This window comes from Physeter macrocephalus, chromosome 11 (genome assembly GCF_002837175.3).
Source record: "Physeter macrocephalus isolate SW-GA chromosome 11, ASM283717v5, whole genome shotgun sequence".
NCBI classification, from domain to species: Eukaryota; Metazoa; Chordata; class Mammalia; order Artiodactyla; family Physeteridae; genus Physeter; species Physeter macrocephalus.
The window spans coordinates 168690746-168713964 of NC_041224.1; the positions used below are offsets into that span (position 1 = coordinate 168690746).

A 23219-nucleotide genomic window follows, 5' to 3' on the forward strand; every position below is an offset into this window, starting at 1 on the left:
AGGCTCCTGTTTAGGTCTATTACCCATTTTTCTATTTTATCTTTCTTTTACTGATTAGAGGAATTCTTTGTATATTCTTCCCACGAGCCCTATGTAAATCATAGATATTGCAATCATAGATATTGCATAGATATTTACATATCTATGTAAATCATAGATATGTAAATCATAGATATCACTCTCTTAACTATGTCTTTTGATGAACATAACTTCTTCATTTTAATACAGTCCAATTTTATTGTCTTTTTTTATGATTGGTTCTTTTGGTCCTGTGCAAGAATTCCTTTCCTAGCCAAAGTCATGACTATATTATCCGACATTATCTTCTGGATATTTTATTATTTTCTCTTTCACATTTAGATCTTGAATTCACTTGGAATGGGTTTTGGTGTATGGTTTAAATTTAGGGTCAAGGGTGTATGTTGATATCTAATTGTTCCAGGGCTGTTTCTTAAAAAATGGCCATCCCATCCCCAAGGGGATGGGATTTTTATCATTGATAGTGTGTCTGTATATACACAGGTCTGTTTGGGGACTCTGCTGTTTTTCACTAGTCTATTCATCTATGCTTGCACCAGTGCCACACTCTCCCAGTTACTCTAGCAGGACAACAATAAATCTTAATATCTGGTGGACCAAGTCCTCTTTTCTTATTCTTCTTCAACAGTATCTTGGCTATTCTTGGTCCTTTGAATTTCCATATAAATTTTAGGATCAGCTTATCAATTTTCACAAAAACCCTCTTGGGATTTTGATTGAGATTTCACTGACAGTTTGAGATTAATTGACATCTTTTAAAAAAAAAACAGAGCCCTCCATTTCATAAACATAACATATCCCTCCATTTATTTATGTCTTCTTTAATTTCTCTCAATAATGTCAAATGGTTTTCAACATAGGTCTTCATAACTTTTGTTAGATTTATTCCTAGGTATTTGATTATTTTTATTCTGATGTAAATTCACTGTGTATCTGTTTATTGGTAATAAGTAGAAATATAATTTATTTTTTCATATTTACTCTATATCCGGCCAACTTGCTAAATTCACTTTTTAGTTCCAACAATTTATCTGAAATTCCTTTTGAATTTTCTACGTACATAGTAATTTCATCCCCCAATGATTATAGTTTTATTTATTCCTTTTCAATCCTAATATCTTTATTTCTCTTTTGTGCCTCATTGCATTAGCTGGGATTTGCCATGCAGTGATGAACAGAAGAGGTGATAACTGACATATCTTGTCTTATTTCTTAATCTCAAACAAAGTTTTAACATTTCATCCATTACTCATGATGTTTTCTACTTTTTAACAATACATGGTATTTTTTGTAGATACTCTTCTTGGAGTAAGAAAATTTTCTCCTGTTTATTAGTTTGCTGACCCTTTTAAAAAATCATGAATAAATGTTGGATTACATCACATACATTTTCTGCATTTATTGAGATGATCGTATGATTTTTTATTCTGTTATATACTGAGTTACACTGATGGATTTTCAAATATATGACCTCAACCTTACAGTTTTGGAAGATAATCAACTTGATCATAATATAGTAATTTATTGCTGGATTCACTTTGCCAGTATTTTGTTTAGGATTTTTGAATCCATATTCATAAGTGAAACTGGCCCAGAATTTTTCTTATTTATGTCAGGTTTTGTATAAGAATTTTGCTGACCTCTTAAAACAAGTTGGGAGTGTTCCTACTTTTTCTATTACCTGGAAGAGTTTGTGGAAAAAATGTGTTATTTCTTCCTTAAATATTTAATGAATTTAATAGAAAAACCATCTGGGTCTGAAGTTGTCCTTGTGGTAAGGTTTTTAATTGCATATTCATATGAGTAGATATAGTGCTACTCAGACTGTTATTCTTCTTATGGCAGTTTTCATAAGTGGCATTTTTAGAAAATTTGTCCATTTCTTCTAAAATTTCATTTCATAATTTGCCATGGTGTTATTCATCATATTCTGTTCTTATCATTTAAATATAGTGATGTCCTTTGCTTCATCCCTGATATTGGCTATTTGTGCTTTTTTTTCCCTTGATTAGTCTCACCAGAATTTATTGATTTTGTTAGTCCTTTGGCTCTGTTGATTCTGTCTATGGGATGTCTGTTTTCTATTTCATTACTTTCTTCTCTTATTTGTATTATTTCCTTCCTCCTACCTTTTAAAAAAATTTAATTGCTTTTCTTTGTTAACTTCTTGAAATTAATGCTGAGGTTATTTATTTATTTATTTATTTATTTATTTAAAATAATTTTATTTATTTATTTATTTTTGGCTGTGTTGGGTTTTTGTTTCTGTGCACGGGCTTTCTCTAGTTGCGGCTAGCGGGGGCTTACTCTTCATCGCGGTGCGCTGGCTTCTCGTTGTCGTGGCTTCTCTTGTTGCGGAGCAGAGGCTCTAGACGCGCAGGCTCAGTAGTTGTGCCTCACGGGCTTAGTTGCTTTGCGGCATGTGGGATCTTCCCAGACCAGGGCTCGAACCCATGTCCCCCGCATTGGCAGGCAGATTCTTAACCACTGCGCCACCAGGGAAGCCCGAGGTTATTTATTTTTAAACCTCTCTTTTTTTTTCTAATGTGTATGTTTGAGGCTATAAATATCCCTCTAATCATGGCTTTAGCTGTATTCCATGCCTGGTATCTCATATTTCATTGTCATTAATTTGTAAATATTACCTAATTTTCATTGCCATTTCTTCTTTGACCCATGATTGCTTAATTTCTAAACATATGGGGATTTTTCAGTTATCTTTTTCATTGTTGAATTCTAGTTTAATATCACTGTTATCTGAAAATACACTCTGTATGATTTCCATCCGTTGAAATTTGCTGAGTTGCTTAATGACTCAGACTATGGGCAATGTCGACAAATATTTTCTGTACCCTTGAAAGAAATAAGTATTTCATATTTGTCAAGTGCACTGTTTTGTAATTAGATCAGGTCTGTTAATTAACTTTGCTCAAACTATATCCTAACTGATTCTTACTGTCTGCTCACTGTATCAATTACCAGGAGAGATATGTTAAAATTTCTAACTATATCAATATCTATGTCTACTTATAGGTCTTATAATTGTATGTGTATGAGAATATGTGTGTGTGTTTTAAAAGTGCGTACAAATTTAGAAATATTTTATTTTCCTGGCAAATTGAATCTTTTTTGTTATGAAATAATCTCTCTTCATCTCTGACAACACTTTTTGCCTGTTAGAGGGTCTACTTTATCTGACATTTGTTTAGCTATAGAATCTTTCTTTTGGTTAGTGTTTACATAGTATATCTTTTTACATCCTCTTATATTTGACCCTTCCGTGTATTTTTAAATAATGTGTCTCTTTAAACCAGTATATAGATTTTTAAAAAGTTCAATCTGATAATATTTGACTTTTAATTAGGGTATTTACTCTGTTTATATTTAATATAACTGCAGATATATCTGGGCCTAAACCTACTAGTTTTTATTTGTCTCATAAGATCCTAGTCTAGGATCTTAAGATCCTAGTCTAGGATCCTTTTTCTCCCATTTCCCACCTTCTGTTGAATTATTTGAGTATTTTTTATTATTCTATTTCCCCCTTCTCTTAGCTTATTATTTATATATTCCTTCATCATTCTTTTAAAGATTATCCAGAGTTTAAAGCATGCACCCTTGACTTATTAATGGCTAACACTAATTAGTTTTTATCACTTCCTTTACAATATAAAGGGCTTAGAACAATTTCATTTCATTAATCTGTCCAGACTTGAGTTCCACTTTGATCATTATATATTTATTCCCTATATATTTTAAACTCCACAAGACAAAATTATTATTATTTTGTATGGCTAGCATTTATTTATATTTAACTAATTATTATTTCTATTGCTCTTCATTCCTTCCCACATCTCTGAGCTTTGATCTGAGATAATTTTCCTTCTGTCCAAAGGATGCCTTTTAGTATTTTCTTTAGGATAAATGTGCTCATAATAATTTTTTAAAACATTTTTAGTTTTTTCTGAAAATCCTTTTAGGTAGATATAGAATTCATGGTTAACAGTTGTTTTCTTTCAGCAACTTGAAGATATCATCCATTCCCTTTTGACTTTATTGTTTCACTGAGTCAGTTGTCAATCTTATTGTTGCTCCTTTGAAGACAAAAGGTACCCACTCTTCCAGCCCTGACTGCTTTTCAGCTTTTCTCTTTGTTTTTATTTTCAGAAATCGCACCGTGTTGTTCCTAGGTGACGTTTCTTTATACAGACACTGCTCGGTGTCTTAGGGCTTCTTGATTCTGCGGCTCTGTGTCATTTGTTCGATCTGGAAAATTCTCAGTCATTTTTTTCCCCCAATTATTTCTCCTTTTCCATTTTCTCTCTCCCTACCTACTGAAACTCCAATTATTTGTATATGAGGCCTTTCTACTATATTTCACAAATCTTTCAAATTACTTTCCATTATTTTGCCTCTCTGTGCTTTATTTGGGTATTTTCTTCTGCCTTATATTCTATTTCACTAACTCTCTCTTCAACTACATCTGGTGAATCCATCCATTTTTTAACAACTTTATTAAATAATGCATAATTTTCACACCATAAAATGCACCTACTATAAATGTATATTCAATGATTTTAGTATGCTAATTCAGTTGTGCAACCATCACCATAAATCAGTCTTAAAGGATTTCCATCACCCCAAAAAGTTCATCTATTTAGATTTTAACTTCAGTAACTATATTTTTCAGTTCTAGGTTTTTATTTATAATTTTCAGTTCTCTGGCAAGTTTTTAAATCTTTTAATTCTTTGAATATATTAATCATAGTTATTTTAGAGACTATATCTAATTAATTCACTATCTGGATCCCTTGTAGGTATATCTTAGTTGTCAAATTTTTTTCTTGGTTTTTGATTATGTCTCATTTTCTCACATATCTAGTTATTTTTCATTGGGTGACAGATATAGTACATGAAAAACTCTAGTGAACATGAGGCTCTGGAAGATGTATCTTCCTCCAGAGAGGATTTTTGCTTTTGCTTCTGGCAGGCATCTAAGCTAGTGACACTAATCTGAAAATATTTCATTTTTGGCTTCAGTCCCTGTGAGAGTTTTTCTATTTCTGGTTCATCTTGATTCAGAGCTCCAAATGAAAACTGAGGTTGTTTACTAGGGTTTCTGCTCCTTGGCAGGACTTGACTACCTAACCCCATGAGTTTGTTGAAAGCTCTGTTAAGTTTTTAGTATCTTAGCCACTACTTTGGGAATTGATAATTGTCTCAAGAAGAAGATACAAAAGCTGGGCTCACCTCTTAGATGAGGGGACTTTCCTGTCCCCAAATCTTAGCTCTGCTACTCCTCATTGCCTTGATGGCTCTACAATGCTTCCAAACTGACTTCTTTTTTTTTTTCTTTCTTTTTAATTTTAAGCATCTTTTCTCAGCAGAAAAGTTGGTCTCTAAACAAACTGGATCTACTATTGCTAGACATATTGACTACCATTGTAAGTAAGGTGACCATAATTTATCATACAAATCAGGATGCTTTTGAAAATGAAAGGAGGTAGTATTAGTCATTACACTGGGGCAGTAGGCACAAACCCAAACTATCACAAACAAATCAAGATATATGGTCACCCCAATAATAATGCATGGAGTACTTTGCTTAAAAAATATAAATTAATTTAAAATTCACATTGGCCATATCAAGAATATGGAGATTTTGTCCCTACCCTTTGTAGTGACAGAATATTTGGTATTAAGGATACAAATGAGCCCTTGTTCAATATGAGAAGATACCATTCAGTAGCTCATTGTATCAGTAGAAGAACTTAACTATTCTACCCAGCCTGCTAGTTCATGGGCTCTATATCTTATTAATGTCCTTGGCTGAGACTTGGTACCTCCAAAAGAGTAGTTTTGGAAACTCTTCCAAACAAGAGAGAATTTTTTCTAAAAAGATAAGAGAGAAGCCTTAGAGGTGAGAAGAAAATGAACATAATTTTCAAAAAGAGCACTGTGTATCCCCCCCAACTTCATCTCTCTTATTAGAAATTCTGTACTCTGCTCTCATCTGCCAGAAATTCTATGCCCTGTTCCATGAAGGAAACAACATAATAAGTGAAAGGCTAGCTCTGCCTTGGCTTTTGAGGGAGCTATATTATCCACCTAGGTCATCTTCTAAATTGAACTCCTTTGGGCTGGAAAGCTATTCTCTGACCAATGTCTGAGCTGAGCCCAAGGAGCTGCTCAATCGAATAAAACATGGTCAATACCTAATTACAGACTCACCACATCTTGTATTTTGCAGCCTGACCCTTCCTGGAATTTTGTGGTATTCAGAATACACTTCCTTTTCTTCATCTGCATATTTTAGATGGCTTGATTCAAAACAATGTTTTGTATATAAACAGCACAACATTTTTCCAAAGCACAGGCTTTATCAGCATATAAAGTAATTTGCCACATGCATTGTGTTTGCATCCAAGCAGATGGATAATAGATTAGTTAGAGTTTCTAAGATGTCAGTGTATTTTCCCATCCACAGTACAGTGCAGTAGAGAAAGAAAACTACTCAATGAAAGCAAATTATGATTCCAACAATTTAACTCAGGTCCATATGTCATTCTCATTTACTAAGACCAATAGCAACAGAAAATAAAATGAAGCATTGAAAACATCGAGCCTAGCAACAAAGTAATGAGTTAAACTCAAGTAAAGAGTGATACTGAGGCCAATAACCTAGGGCCCAGTTTAGCTGAGATTATCTGTGGCTCTGAAGAATATTCAAGAGCTAAATTCTCTGCTTGTTGTTAAATACTAGCCTGGAGAAAGGCTGGCCTCCTTAAGCAAGACCTAAAACCAAAGGAAAAAGGAGGGCAAGGTCTCTTCTTAAGGGCTTGAGACAGCACCAAGCCTTTTTTTCCCCACGTCATACAAATAACTAGAACCCCACCATCACGATATCAATCACAAAGCCAACTACAAAGGTCTTTTTCCACTCAAAGCAGTTTGTCTGCACCTCCTCATCCAACCCCCTATAGGGCAGAGTCTCATCTGTATTGCTCATCTCCCAATGCCCTGCCTCTCAACAATATCTAGCAGTCCGTAGACCTCAACAAATATTTTCAGAATGACTGAATGAATTCTCATAACAACCCAGAGAGAGCTGAAAAGGCTGATTTCAACAGTGCAGAAGAAGCTACCAAGACAGATTAAACTGATCCTCCATGGAAATGCCACTATTGTTTGTAGTGCCCCCTCCGGACTCCCGACGTTTGGGGTTTCCTCCAAATTTTTATTTCGACATATTTCAAATCTAAGAAAAGTTGAAGGCATAACATAATGAATAAGTTGCAGACCACAACGCTACATCCCTAAATATGTTACAACAAGAACCTTCTCCTTTCATTCAAAGGTTTAATTTTTTTTAGAGCATATAGCATGTTCAAAACTGAGTGGTAGGGGACATTTTCAAAAGTTGAGCACAAAATTCACACCTTCAAGGAAGTTATTATATAGTTGGGGATTTAAACTGTACAAACATGAAATAATTCAGGATAATTAGGTCCTAAAGTTGGTGGCCTTGATTATAAGTGAAACAGGAGCTCAGAGAAGTGAGAAATCAGGTTGGGCTGAAGTTTCACGGAGGAAATACATGGCAGAGACAGACTGGTTATTTATTAAACCTGTTTCTTCTTTGTCCTAGACACACATCCAGACTACTTTTCCCAGCAACCCCTCTTTGCAGTCAGATGTGGCAATCTTACCAAGCATTAGCTAACAGAATGGGAAAGGAAGTGGAATGTGCCACATCTAGGGCTGGCTGGTAAAAACATGCCACTCATGAGTCTCCACATTCTTTCCTTTTTTGCCAGTGTGATCCAAATAAGCACAATGACCTTGGGAGCCATAGATTGACAATGGCAGAGCCATAGGAAGGAAAATGGCTCATTCCCTAAATCACCACCTGAATCAGAGCCATCCTTTAATCAGGGATACCCATTTTGGACATATAAGGAATAAACATCTATTGTTTTGATTCACTGCACTATGTTGGGTTTATTGAAGCAACTAGTGTTACCTCAACTAATACAAGTTAGGGCTTAAATTACCCTGGAATGTGTCAGGAGGTAATATTTTGAAAATAATGACTGTGCTTTTCCTCTACTGTTTTTTGCACATATAATCTTCACCTTAGTTGCCCAGAGGCATTCATATGTTTCAGGGACTATTAGGATTATTAAATAAGGAATACAAAGAGAAAGAATAGTTCTTTTTCTGGCAATATGGCAGAATAGATACCTTTAAAATCTTGTGAAAACAATCAAAAATGTTGGACAAAACATCTCCTCAAAAATAGTTTGAAATGCTAACTTAGCCTTCTGTTTTTACAAGTTAGCAGGGCATAAGGGTCAGTGATAAAGTTGCTGGCACTGATAAAGCCAGGGCCCACCAAGGTACAAAGTGTAATAGGAGGTGTCCTGCTAAAGATAGGACTCCAAAAGGCTACCAGAATTGCCTGTCTCAAAAAATCAGTGCTCAGTAGAGGGGAGAAAGTCTTTACTGAACATTTATAACCATAAGACAATCCTTACATGGGCTTTGAGTATGAATTGATTATGTGGTCAGTCCCCAAACCTCTAGTTGAGAATTTTTAAGTCCTTGCTTTGCAGATTGGTGATGATCCCAGGCACTTGGGAGAAACAAATGCAAAATCTAGTGAAACTCACCTTCAATTCAAACCTCAAATTATTCCCACTGATAAAGTCAAAAAAAATAAGGTCACAGTAAAATAAAACAAAGTAAAATAAAAACACACACACGCATATAGAAACAAAGCATCATGCACAAAAACTAGCAGAAATAAGAGATAGTAGAACTGAACCCACAGACATCAAATTTTTAAACTATCAACTAGCAATATTGTATGTCAACTCTATTTCAGTTTTTAAAGGTCTAAAAAATTATCAGATGCACAATATAAAATAAATGTTTAAAAAATAATAGAAGGAAACAAGTGTATAAACTGTGAGCAAGATTAGACAGGTTAGATACAAGAAACAAAAAAGACTGAAAAAATTATTGACTGTAGCATATAAAGATATTATATAGACAGAAAATATGAAAAAGAGGTTAATACATAGAGAAGACAACAGAAGTCTAACATATACCTAATCTAAAATCCAGAAGTAGAAAAAAGAGTACTAAGCAGGAACAATACTCTGAGAACCTTCCAGAATTATTGAAAAAAATCAATCCACAAATTCACAAAACAAAAAAATCCAAAGCAAAATAAATACATAAAAAAGAAATTCACATCTATAGACACTTTATAATAAAACTGCAGAATGCCAAAGATAAAAAGAATATCTTCAAAGCAGTTACAAGGTTTACTTGAAAAACGAATACCTTCCATGACAAACGGCAATTAGATTTAGTACTGATTGCTTAGCAGCAGAAGTCAGAAGACAACGGAACATCTTTAATGTGTTGAAAGAAAGTAACCAGAATTTTATACCTAGCAAAACTATATTTTAAGGAAAAAAAGGAAAGAATTAGAATTTTCCAACCAACAGTAAGTGAAATAGGTCTCCCTCAATTGCTCCTCACTTAACGAAATCTATGAAGAGAAGTGATGGGTAGGGGAGTACAAGTCGGGGAAGAAATTATAAGCAAAGAAAGTAATAAATACGCGGGTAAATCTGAACAAATTTCTATTTTTAAATGATAATGTCTAACCCACGAAGCTAAAAAAAAAAACCACAAGATAAAACTAAAACATTGGGCAAAAATGGGACCCAAGCTAGCAGGGGGAGGTGTGAGAGGTGGTAATGACTGGAATTAAATGATCTAAGCTCCTTGCATTGTTTAGGAGGAGAGGAGAGATAATGATTCACTTTAGACTTTTAAGTATGCATGCTTAAATTTCTAGAGAACCGCTAAAAGAATAATAATAGAGTGTAAAACTTCCAAAGTACTACAGAATAATACATGAAATAAGGAAAAAATGTTAATCAATTCAAAAGAAGGCAAGAGGTGAAAGGAAAAGAAACATGAAGAGGTAGCACAAATGGAAAGAATAAAATAACATGAAAGAATAAATTGAAATCAACCTGAAATTACAATAAATATAAATGCTTACATATTTCATTTAAAAGATATGTACGACTGCATAAAAACAATACCCGGTGTTATGTCATTTACAAAAGATACATCTAAAATACAGGATGTAGGGACTTCCCTGGCAGTCCAGTGGTTAAGATGCCTTGTTTCCACTGCAAGGGGCATGGATTCGATCCCTGGTCAGGGAACTAAGATCTCGCACGCTGTGCGGCACAGCCAAACAATAGAAAATAAAATAAAATACAGAGGTAAAGAGTTTGAAAAAACAAAGAATGGAAAACAAATAGCAAGAACTAATAATGAAGAAGCTATTATATCCTACTGTTGACTAGTATTGTTGCATGGACACCAGACAAAATATGCTTTGAGACAAAAAGCATTATGAGAGTTAAAGTGCACTACTTCATAATAATAAAAAATTTGATTGTCCAAGAAGTTAGAATTCTAAATGTGTATATACCAAATAGTGTAACTTCAAAATATATCAAGAAGAAAAATGATAATCTACCACCTTACTGAGAGATTTTTAATACACTTCTCTCAGTAAAAAAACAGATCAAATTGGGATAGGGACTTCCCTGGTGGCACAGTGGTTAAGAATCCGCCTGCCAATGCAGGGGACATGGGTTTGAGCCCTGGTCCAGGAAGATCCCACATGCCACGGAGCAACTAAGCCCGTGTGCCACAACTACCAAGGCTGTGCTCTATAGCCCGCAAGCCACAACTACTGAGCCCATATGCCACAGCTACTGAGCCCACATGCTGCAACTACTGAAGCCCGTGTGCCTAGAGCCCATGATCCGCAGTAAGAGAAGCCACCACAATAAGAAGCCCATGCACTGCAACGAAGGGTAGCCCCCACTCACCGCAACTAGAGAAAACCCATGTGCAGCATTGAAGACCCAATGCAGCCAAAAATAAATAAATTTATTAAAAAAAAAAAATTAGGATAGTGGTCATCTTGCAAAAGATAGTGCCTTAGGGGCATAAGGGGACTTCTTGGGTGAAGCTAACATTCTATCTATTAATATAAGTGCTGGTTACATAGGTGTGTTCACTTAAAAAAAAATCCATCTGTCTACAGATGTAACTGTAGACATAAATATACACACAATGTATGTTTACATATATATAAATACGTATCTATACTATATATCTATATATACTACAAATGGTGTGTGGGTGTGTATATATATATATAATGTTTCTGTCTATATGAAATCATGTGCAACTAAACTATATAGTTTCAGGATTTAACAAGTATGTGGTAAAATTATAAAGAAAAACAATGGCACAAACCAGAAACAACATACTTCACATCTACTCACATCCAAGTGGCTAGAATTTTGCCATTCTTTTTTTTTTTTATAAATTTATTTATTTATTTGTTTTTATTTTTTTGGCTGTGTTGGGTCTTAACGCTGTGCGCGGGCTTTCTCTAGTTGTGGCAAGCAGGGGGGCTACTCTTTGTTGCGGTGCGCGGGCTTCTCATTGTCGTGGTTTCTCTTGTTACAGAGCATGGGCTCTAGGCGCTCGGGCTTCAGTAGTTGTGGCACACAGGCTCATTAGCGGTGACTCGCAGGCTCTAGAACGCAGGCTCAGTAGTTGTGGTGCACAGGCTTAGTTGATCCACAGCATGTGGGATCTTCCCGGGCCAGGGCTCAAACCCCTGTCCCCTGCATTGGCAGGCGGATTCTTAACCACTGAGCTCCCAGGGAAGCCCAAGTTTTGCCATTCTTAGCTGCAAGGGAGTCTTAGAAATGTAGTTAATGGACATAGGTGGGAAACTAGTTGACTCTGCCATAGGCAGAAATTCCATAGCCTTGAAAGTCAGGCTTTCTCCTGGGACAGGATTTTCGCCTATTAGCAGCAGTCTGGGGGACCCAGCTCAAAGAATAGACCTGAAGGCAGCAGAAGATACTGCTTTCTTCCATGAGTGACAGTGAAGTTGCTAATCTTTCTGCCTGGATGGTAGAAGGATGAGATGGTGGAGGGGAAGGGAAAGAAAAGCCCAGCTCTTTCTGGGTCCAGTTAATGATGGGAAGGAAAAAGGAGATAAGAGAAGAAGACAGTGGATTCTGCCTCTTGATAGAGGAGGTACCCCTGAGTGCAGAGGGATGTCTTTGTGTCTGTCCCCCTCCATCATCCAGAGCCCTAGGAAGAGAGGGTCTGCACCAGCCTGGAACACAGCTTCCTCAGCCCAGCACTACAGCCTGATCAGAGGGAGCTGTGTGGTGGGGTGCCTCGGGTAGACTGTGGACAGAATAGTGGACCCCTTGCAAGGAGCACCAGGCCAGTGGGCTTGATGGATGGTGTCACGCATACTCAGAGTTTGCTGCCAGTGGGAGCTGAGGGTGGACCCAGCCAGCAGCAGATGACACGTCAGGTTCTGATAAAGCCAAGGGGATGACCAGATCAACTTTTTTTGCAAACTGCGGGGCACTTATTGGGTCCTAAGTGTGTTTTTTTGTTTTGGGGTTTTTTTTTTCGTTAAATAAAATAGAATGGAAAAGATCAGAGTACATCAAGTAAAGAAAGGATAATAATGCCTTGCAAAATTTCTATTTCAACTATACAGGTTATTTTGCAAAAACTTTTGTATCACCTGTCCATATATGCTTACTGGAATCTCATGAAAATGTATCTGTATTTTACTTTGAATCTTTGGAAACCACTGGACTAGACTATGTGTTATAAGAGCCACAGACTTCATCTGCTAATACAGACCAAGCAACACCGTGGCAAGAGACTCAGCCTCTGAGAGCCAAGGCCACCGTAACTAAGGAAACAGAGCTGCTAGTCCTCTGTAAGAAATCAGAGTACACGAGACACTCCTTCCTCACACTCTGACATCACAGGCAAAGAAAGGGAACAACAGGAAGGAAGGGATATTGTTTTCCAGGAAGACTGAGAATTATCTTAAGGGACTATTTGGATTATCAGATCAAACTAAGTTTTTAAATGGACGGGATCAAAAGTTATTATTCTTTTTCCTGATAACCAATGGGTGTTTGCTGGGAGGAAGGTTTGCTGCAGACAAAATAGACAAATTGCATTTTTCTGCACCTCACAGTTGCAGAGTGGGTGAAACTGGTGACCCTACAATGTGTGAAGCGGGGAAGAAGAAGGTTGTGGTCAGGGAACAATATGAACAAAGCCAGGGGAGCTAGAAGGAATAAGGCAAGTTGAGGGATGAATGAAACCTGACCAGATCTGGGGGCATTTCCTGAGCACTAATGGGGACGGCCAGATTATAGAAGGTCTTGACAGTCAGGCAGAGGAGGACAGACTCGGCAAGGAGGGCAACAGGGAGCCCACATAGCTTCTTAGTAGATGAGGGACATAACACAACAATAACAATGTAAAAATAAAAATAGCTACAATAATTTAAGTTGTAACTATGCATCAGGCTGTCTGTCAAGGGTTTATCATTAGCTTTCACAAGCATCCTTTCAGGATTTCCAAGTTAATGAGTCTTATTTCACATTACTGAGCCTGAGGTTAAGGTCACACAGTTGTAAGTAGGTTTGAAAGCAAGAAGTCTGACTTCAAAGCCCATAACTTCCAGAGTGGTTTAGGGACAGAAGTCTTCAGGAGGACAGAGGAAGGGAAGGGGCCAGGAGGGACAGAGCACCTCGGAGGTTCGCAGCAGTATTCTCAGAGTGAGGCACTAGAACTCAAGATGAGGAGATGACCATGAGGCGTATTTCAAAGAAAGCAGCAAGGAGCCCTGGTGATAAATGAGATACCTGGCACGTAAAACAAGTGGCTGTCCAAGTTTCCCAACCTGGGAAACAAGGATAATGGTTGTAAAAGAGAAAAACCAAACCGAAACAAAAACATACACAACAAAATAAGTGCCCTTATTGAAAATTTCTGCCTGAATGCTTAGACTCAGAGCTTATGTCCTCCTCTTGTTCCCATTTCTGAGACCGAAAAACCACTTTCTCAGGATCTTCATTTTGAAGTTCAGAGGACCACTAAAAATCACTCTTGTAAAGCATTCTCAGTTCCAAGACTGTGGAAGGAGCTGAGAAGTGGAGAGCATCGTAGAGGCTGCTGGTGCCCGGCCCACGTCCCCTTCAGGCCTCACTGCTCAGCGCCACCAGTCCAACCTTCACCTCCACCACAGGCATCAGGTCCCTCCCTGAGAACCTTGTCTGGCCGAAGCTCGCGCACCAACCTCAAGTGCTGGGAATCAACGTCTCCTGAGTCATCAACCAGTGCCTGGAAGCGACACGCTGGACACCAGCTCTCAGCGCGCCTAGGCGCCCCTCGCAGTGTAACCGGGGATGCGGGTGGAGGGGGCGGGGTGGGGGGGCATAGACGAGTCTCCCACTTGCGCCCCCTACTGTTGTCTTCCTGGAATCGTCTCCCAAGTAAACTACCCACCCTGGAATCCTCCTTGCACGGTCCGCTTATACCTGGAGACAGGAACTCGGGGAGGGCGTCACTTCAATCTGTCGACATCAGCTTAGAATATAAACTTCAATAGGGCCAAATCTGGTGATACTTACAGTCTAAGAAGCCAGTCAGAGTTAGGGAACAGACAGTTGGCTCTGCCGGTGATTTCTTCCCCTTTAGTTCCCTATCACAGGGCACAGTCGCTTATATGCAGTAGGCACGCAATAACTGTTCATTGAATGACTGGGTGGATGATTCGTTCCCCAAAATTGGTGCATATATATCTTGAACACGTCCCTAGATCAATTCTTTAAAATGATTTCACATGTGAGATCTATGAAAGTACACGTGTGAAATATGAATTAGTTCCATTCAAGTGCTGATCATTTACCTGAAGTCTTCCAGAGAATTAAAAACAGCCAGGCACCTGCATCACTGAAAATGTCCACATCGGTTCCATTGCTAGTTCCAACCAGTCACATGCATACCAGGCATAGTGGGGTGTCCAGGTGAAGATCTAACTTGTCATTTTCCCCTTTGCCAGAATGAGAGCAAAGCTCCTTGCTTAGATGAGAAAGTCTGACTAACCCAGTTTCACTTGGTCTCTATAAACCCATGTGGAGTTTGTTTGATTCACAGGTAAGGGGGTCTCAAGGAGGAGATACCCAACAACACCCTCCTAATCTGACAACTTAAGCCACTTGTTTTTTATTCCGAAAAAAATAAAGGAGATGTCATTGAATTTGCATCTCTGAGTTTGTTGAGCAGTTCATATGAATTATAAAGAGAACATTGTCTCGGAAATCTGTTTTCTGGATGCCACCAACAGAAATTTAAGTGTAATATTTGGGTAATTAAAGAAAATCATACCCCTGTGGTAAGAGCCTTTTGTTTACCAACTAGGTGAATGTGCTCAGGGATGCATGAAGGGAAATTCAAAAGATGAAGATGGCGACTTCCCTGGTGGTGCAGTGGTTAAGAATCCGCCTGCCAATGCAGGGGACACAGGTTCGATCCCTGCTCCGGGAAGATCCCACATGCCACGGAGCAACTAAGCCCGTGCGCCATAACTACTGAGCCTGCGTGCCTAGAGCCCGTGCTCCACAACAAGAGAAGCCACCACAACGAGAAGCCCGCGCACCGCAACAAAGAGTAGCCCCCGCTCGCCGCAATTAGAGAAAGCCCACGCACAGCAACGAAGACCCAACGCAGCCAAAGATTAATTAATTAATTTTTAAAAATTCATTCAAAGAAAGAAAAGATGAAGATAAATTAAGGAAGGTAAGCTCTGACAAGGGAACTAAAAGGTTCCTCCAATCACTAACGGTCAAACATGGGAATACAGAATGTCAAGAAGCAACACCCTACTTCTTGCCAAAATCACAGTATTTTTCCCGCCCACTGAAATTTTTCCCAGGAGGAGACTCCATTTCAAGCATAGAAGGGGGAGTTATCAACCCTGGAAGAGAAACAGAGGAGCAGTTGTAAGATAGCCAGGGGGATGGAAAACGACTGGAACTTGGAGTCAGGGGGCCTGAGGGTAAGAACTAGTTGCACCAAAGAGTGTGTTGCCTGGAAACATAGTTACCTCAGTTTCTTCATCTGTGAAGGGACATTACTGCATATTAACATTATTTAGTAGTAGTAGTAGTAATATTATATTAATACCTTTATTAATTAATTATAATCATATTATATGATTATTATAATAATTAATAGGGGCAGCACCTGATAAACGAAAATCCCTTATCAGTTTGATGTGATTTTTCTATATTACCCAATATTGCCAAACTTACCATGAGCAACTTATTTCTTTTCCAAGAGACCATTCTAAATGCTAAATCCAATTCCACGAAACAATATGACTGTCTTAATTTAGAGACCTTATGAACTAGTCATTAAATGGTAACTGTTTTCATTTTACAGGCTGCAAAAATGTTAAGTCTGCCAAATTAGAACATTTCAGACTTTAAAGAGAAATCTGAGGTTATCTAAAATCTAACCTTGTATAATATTCTAAAATCACCTCTTCCAGTAGGACTTGCTACTGTCTGAATCTTAAGAAAGCGACATCTGCAAAGGTAGCGGACACACTCTGTGTAATATTTGGAGTCCTCCATTAACAACTTCAGCAAGGTCCTGGTAACTGGACAGCATCCTTGAGTTCCAAAACAAAGTCCCCAAGAACATGGGAGTATAAATGCTCACTCAAGGAGAGTCACTGGTCTGTTTTTATGAATACGCCTTGGGACAGCTCCGTTGGTTTTCTATGGCTGTACACACTCATTCTTCTTTGATATGCAGGTGGGAGGAGGAATAAGATAGCTTTAAACAGCCTAAACATGAAAAGCTTTATTCAACCCAGTTCAACAAACAAAAGTTAACCACAGTCATTTTCATCCACTACCACGGCCAACTATTTTGTGCTTATACTAGTTTTATCTTTCTAGAGGAAATATTTTCTTTAAACAAAGAAAAAGTTCCGGCACAAATTGTTGGAAGATCTGTGGCTTCCCAGAATATTGATTATTTTAATCGCCATCTCTGACCCACACAGGTACTAGAAACATGGCAAGCACAGTGGAAGTAATAGGAGCATGCAGACAGGGGACTGTCCTTTGTACTTCTATAAACCCCCCAACTGTGCAGCCTCCAGGAAACAATGCAAGGAGGTTTGCTGTGACCCTAAGAAGCACAATGCTATTGATACCGTTTGTGTGAAGTCTCTGCTGCTTGCTCCTTCTTTCTGTAACCGAGCAAATGTGAATCAAGGGGTTGTGAAAATTAGGAGTGGAAGTGAAGGGGACCCCTCTGTCCGCCACGCCTAGAAATCTTAATATTTATGGCCTCTGGGATGTAAGAAAGGGGAACTGAACTCAATCCCAATACTGCCATTTCAGTAAATCTCATAATAGAAGAGATAATCTGAATATGTTTGATGATATTCAAATATCATCCATGTGTTGTCATTTTACTCAACACTCAAAACACTACCGCGTCTGCCAAGCAGATTATATAGCTTGGCAAACTTTCATTTCATGAATGACACTTAATATGAAATAATTTTCACTGACAGAGTAACAGTGATATAACAGATCCTGAGGTGGTACTAGAATAAATCCACACATTCCAGGACAGTGATAACCGACTAATCTCAAACACCTCCACATGATGTTCCTGTAACTTATGAGGAAAGGGGGCCCTTTAAAAACGTCCTTTCCTGGGGATATATGTATAGCTGATTCACTTTGTTATAAAGCAGAAACTAACACACCATTGTAAAGCAATTATACTCCAACAAAGATGTAAAAAAAAAAAAAAAAAAAAGTCCTTTCCCCTTCCCTTATTACAGATGGAACCAGGGCTCTTTCATACTTCTAGCCAGTCCAGCCTAGCGCTATATACAGAATGGCTTATTAGAGCCCATTGTCTGCCATTCCTTTTTCCTCCTCTGAGCACAAGTGCCCTCTTAACTTGTCAAGGCAAAAGTTCTCTCTTCAGCTCAGAAGTTCCAGGACTCGGCAAGCAATCCCCTCGGGGCCTTCCTTAGAGGATATTTGGGGCACTTTAAAAGCAGTGGTTTTCAAACAGCTCACAGGGATACTAGGGTCCTAGGGTGTGCTCCAGGCACAGCCCAGGAGAAAAGAGCAAGATTCTGGGCTCCGGACTCTTGGTTCCCCCAGAGCAGCTCTGTTTTTATTCCACTCATATATTAGGGTCTTGCACAAGACTCCATTTGGTGCTAAATATAAAACCAAAATGATGTCTTCAAAAACGTGTGAAAACCATCGCAACAAATGACGCCCTCCCTTAGGCTCTCTTAACCCCCTCCCCAGGCTGTTCCCTTCAAACGAGGTTTCTGTACTTACTTTCCTTTAAAGAACCTCACCCTGTTTCCTCTTCCAGAATTTGAAACATACATGAATTGAAACTATTCAATATATTTATTTATAATATTCAAAAAGTAATCCAGAGTTTTGCACAATAAATCTTTTAAAGGTTATGATTCGTTTTTCTCATACGGACTCTAGGCTGGCTTTAGCTATAGCCCCTCCCCAAATTCCAACTCTTCCCCACTCCATCAGCAAAGGAGGCAAACACCTGACATTTAATCTTTATGGATTTTACTGTTACAAGCCAAGAGAAGAATGAAGCTGCCTCTTCCCCTTTACCTCTCCACAAAACTGGCATTTGGTTGGTATTCTGGGCTAATTATTAGAAATTTGGCATCATCAAAAGAAGCCAATTTCAGTCAATGTCTATATATCTGACAACTGAAAATGAATTGGAATTTTATTGAACATCTTGTTAATGTGTGTTGGTCAAATAAGTTGTACAGAGCAGTATAATGACCAATGTTTCTATTCTCGTAGTCAAAAATAAATGAACAGAAATGCCAAAGATTTGGAGTAATTTAATTGTACTCCTCAAAAGTCCATTTAAAAATGAACTGTTCTGAGCAAACTATTTGACAGACAATGGAGCACGAAGGCAGATTCTAGAAACTAACAAATCCCATTCATTTCCTTCAGTTTGTAAAAACAAGCAACTGACATGTTTCCTGCCAATGAACATAGTTGAAGATAAGAAAGCTCCCTACAGGAAATCCTTTGCTAAAAGAGAACAGTTGTGCCACTAAGCTTAACCTTTTTCACCAAATCTCAATCAGTTAAATATTTGACAAGACAGGATCATGAAGTACATGCTAAATCACCCCAATGATGCTATATTGCTTCTAACGTCTGTATTTCCTATTGCATAGATGCAGGATATTAAATAAATATTACAGTATAGTTAGGATTCTTTCCACCTCCTCTCCCCTGCCACCATGCAATTAGTTGATGAAAACAAGGGAAATTTTCTGCTTTTTGAAACGACTAAAGTGTTAGTTAAGTGAGATGTAAAATTGACCATTTTCAGTTGAGATTAAGCAATACCATGCTATAAATCATCACGATTGTAAGAAGGATATTTCTAAATGAATATCAAGCACTTCAAATTTAAAGACTACCATTGACAAGATTAGAAAAATATAAGAAATGCACCGGTTTTGTATTTACAAGCTTCAATGTTGATCCTCAAATTCAAAATTTAGCCTCCTCAGTAATTTTTCGCTTAGCAAAGTGAAAGGGGGAGATCTCCAAACTTTTCTCCGTTCTTTACTCTCCTCACTAAAACCACTACCAAGATATTGAAAATATTCGCAACCTTGAGTTGGGGAACCTCTCAATTATCCTAAAAAGTAAAGTAAAGCAACTCTTCTCCATCCACAGAAGAAGAGGAAACTTTTCTAAGTTAGCCAAAATAATAATAATTGCAGTTTTGAAAGAGCCCTTATTTCTGTTTAGGATTATCCTTTCCCTGCTTCGCTACTAAGAACACCCTTCCTTATACCTCCCAAAGCACCAGACAGAGTCTTCATCTATCCTATACAGGCAGCCTTAGAGCAAAGCTCCAAAATGCCACAGTTCTTCAAATTCAATTGCAACAGTTCAAGCTAGAAGCCTCTTGCAAACAGAAACTCTAAATTATACCGTCCCCAAATGACTTTTCAGCCACAGGTAACAGCCTAGTCTTTACAGCTCCACAAAGTGTTGTTCTAACAGTAGACTTACAAATCAGTTCACTTCCACAATTAAGGGATCAAATACATTCTTCTTAGCCTTCCCTGGCGAAACTCCGAGGTAGCAAAATGCAAAGTAAGCACGCGTGCTCATCCTTGCTTTAAGCCCTTTTCCTCACATCTTTTCAGTAAAAATACAGTTCTGAAATCCAGGAGACTGCATTTTTGGTTGTTGTTGTAAAATGACCTTGATTTGACAGGCACGGTCTCAGGTTTCAACAGATGCTGTGGGAAAGCTTACAGAAGGCAACATGTTCTCCAGGCATCTGTGATGACATGCAGGTTTTGTTTTTTTGTTTTTTAAATGGTGGTTATGGTAGTGTACGTGTGTTGGAGGGGGTAACTCGTCTCAGTTTCCATGACAACCATGTCTCTACTCATCGGTTGTTAGATCCCATCCACTTCCTGTGTCTAAAAATTTTTAAGCCAATCGGAAAAGTGTTTATACATTTAACAACTTCTGGGACGGTGCTTCTTTAATTGGGGTGTTTTAAGGCTCAAATGGAGTTGTCCACCGGCCTTATATTTTTCCTCTTATGTAGAACATTTCACAATATTTACCAACTCATTCTTTTAAGGTGAAGAATGCCCTTTTTTTTTTTTTTTAACTTGAAATGCATTCTCCTCAAACCAGATGCCACAATTTCTTATAACAGTGTGCAAGCTGATTTTGATTGTTGGCTCTTCGTGGCCTTTTTCTTTCACTGTTACAGACTTAAATTTAGTGCATGATACATGCTAATAATGCACGACACTTACATTATCAAAGTAAAGATACAGTTAAGCACCATCTGCTGACAGTGATATTTAACTCTTCAGATCAAAAAAAAAAAAAAACAGGAAAAATTATTCTAAGTTGAACAACTTTGCATTCTATAACTCCCAAGGAGAAACCATTGAGAACGTATTGTAAAGTGATATGTCTATAAAAGCTGATGTCTGCAAAGAAATTTGTCACCAGAATGGCCTACTTTCTTTGGATAGAAGCAACAACAAAAAATTAAACACAAAGGTATCTCAAGCAAACTGCACCCAAATTAAAAATCAACCTTGCAGAAATCTGGGCACAAGAAGGCTACTCTGAAATTACAGCATGATTTTCAAAGAAGGTTTTGGGCGACTGTTTCCCTAAGTCTTCATCGAACTGACCAATCAGTGGGAGAGCAGAGTGGGCTGGAGTCATTTGTGCAGTCTTCCGAGCTCTCCAAGCTGCTCTCCCCTCTCTAAGGCAGCGCTGGCGATCAATGAAAAACAGGGAACAAAAGGAATATAACAGGATGCCTCCTTAGCTAAGGAAAATGATTCCCTTTTTCCTCAATGAGCCAGCCGCACCCTGGCCACAACAGCTCCACATGGGAGCTCCCAGCAGACCAGACCTTTCAGCTGAAGCACATTTTACATGTGCAAATCATGTGTCCCAACTGCTGGCAAATGTGTCACCTTAAACACATCCTGTGACAGAGGGCTCCCCGAGCCCAACCAATTGAAACTAATAAATTAAATAAATTAATAATCCCACCATTAAAAGCTGCCAAGAAAGACTGTGTTTCCCTTTCCCAAATGTCAAATCCGAGAGTATAAACAAAGCATGAAAAATAGTCTCTTCAGCCTCCCCAGCCAGTAATCATGGTTTTCTCCTCAAAACCAGGTTTCTCCAAAAAGAGAAATATTCTGACTGCCCTCACAAGGAAACTCTCGTCTGTATATGTCATATCAGGATAACCAGTTACAGTATTTGAAAAGAGATTTAAACTGCCCACAGATTTGACAGTTTATAATTGATAGCAAAACACTTGCGACAGCAATGCTGTAAACTCTGCCCGAGCCAAACTCCACATTTAACACGTTAGTTCCTTGAAAATAAAAGTAATGCCTGGGAAGCCCACAAAAGTAAAGACCTAGGAGGTAATTAACAGAATTACATCAATTATTTCATAATTTTTAAAAACTATCCATTTGTCTGCTATTTAAAAAAAAAATTTTAAAACTACTATCCACAAATTCCTGAGAAACTTTTTTTTTTTTTAATGAACTTACTTTTGAGACAAAACTAATGAAAATATGCAACTTGCCAGCCCTGGATCTCTCCCATTCGGACTGCATGCTATAAATCAACCTGAAACCAGGTGGAAATACGGGGGCGGACACCTTAAAAAATCAAAGGGTGCCCCCAAATGCAGCAGCCTGAACAGTGAGGGCTTCTCGTGACAATGCTGAACCAGAGCAGAAGGTCAGGAGGCAGGAAATGAGCCCCATTTTCGTTACCTTCGATCGCCTGCCCCCCCTGCTCCTTCTCGCGGCCGCATTGGGGGGCTGCGGCGGCGCTGGACTCGCGGGTGGCCCCGCCGCCGGGTCGCGCCTTCTCCCGGCAGAGCTGCAGCCGATCGCGGCCGGAACCCCGGCTCCAGCCCCGGCGCCCGCCCGGGGTCGGCGGCGCGGCTCCCACCCGGGCCCGGAGCCCTGCTGGGTCCTAGTGCGCGCCGCGCGCCTGCCGGCGGCCAGGTCTGCAGCCCGCACGTACGGCAGGCGGCTCGCGAGCACCGTGGTTCCCGGGGAAAAACCGAAAACCCCGTCGTCCTCTGTCAAAACCAGACACGGTAGGTGCGGATGAACTGGAGCTTAATGTCAAACCCCGGCCTAAGATGTTAAAAGAAAAACATTGGCGACAACTGAACTCATTGAAGGTGGATATTAACATCTGTAGCCCCAGTGTAAAGCGTAGGGCAGTAACTGGTTTCCGTAGGTTCGCCCGGTGCACTTGTGATATTGTACATTCACAGACGGTAAGAGAGAGTGCGGGATCAGTAATGATAGGTTCCGAAGATATAACGGCGCCCCCGCGAAGAAAAAGGTTGAAAATTGTGTGTTTAAAATGATGTTTTAAACAGTTTTCCAATGATTTTTTTCCTAACACGTCCTTCTGCATTTTGCTTTCTCTTACTTTATCATATGCTATTTTAAATAACAAAGGCCCATATGGCAAAACACGTAGTCATTTGATTTTCAAAAGACCTCAAAAATTGCATCAGAATATGCACTCATGCATCTCCTAAGAAATCAACGAGCAAGAATTAATGGTGGCATATGG

The 23219-nt window shown here is 38.7% G+C and overlaps 1 long non-coding RNA gene across 1 annotated transcript in view; it reads right to left on the bottom strand.

The window, feature by feature from the left end:
- The window catches only part of LOC114487215 (uncharacterized), a 68820-nt gene extending 46271 nt beyond the window's left edge, over positions 1-22549 (bottom strand). The window contains exon 1 of the long non-coding RNA XR_003682135.1: positions 22397-22549. This is a non-coding gene — a long non-coding RNA (uncharacterized lncRNA). The remainder of the gene's footprint in view (positions 1-22396) is intronic.
- Positions 22550-23219: the final 670 nt, after the last annotated feature.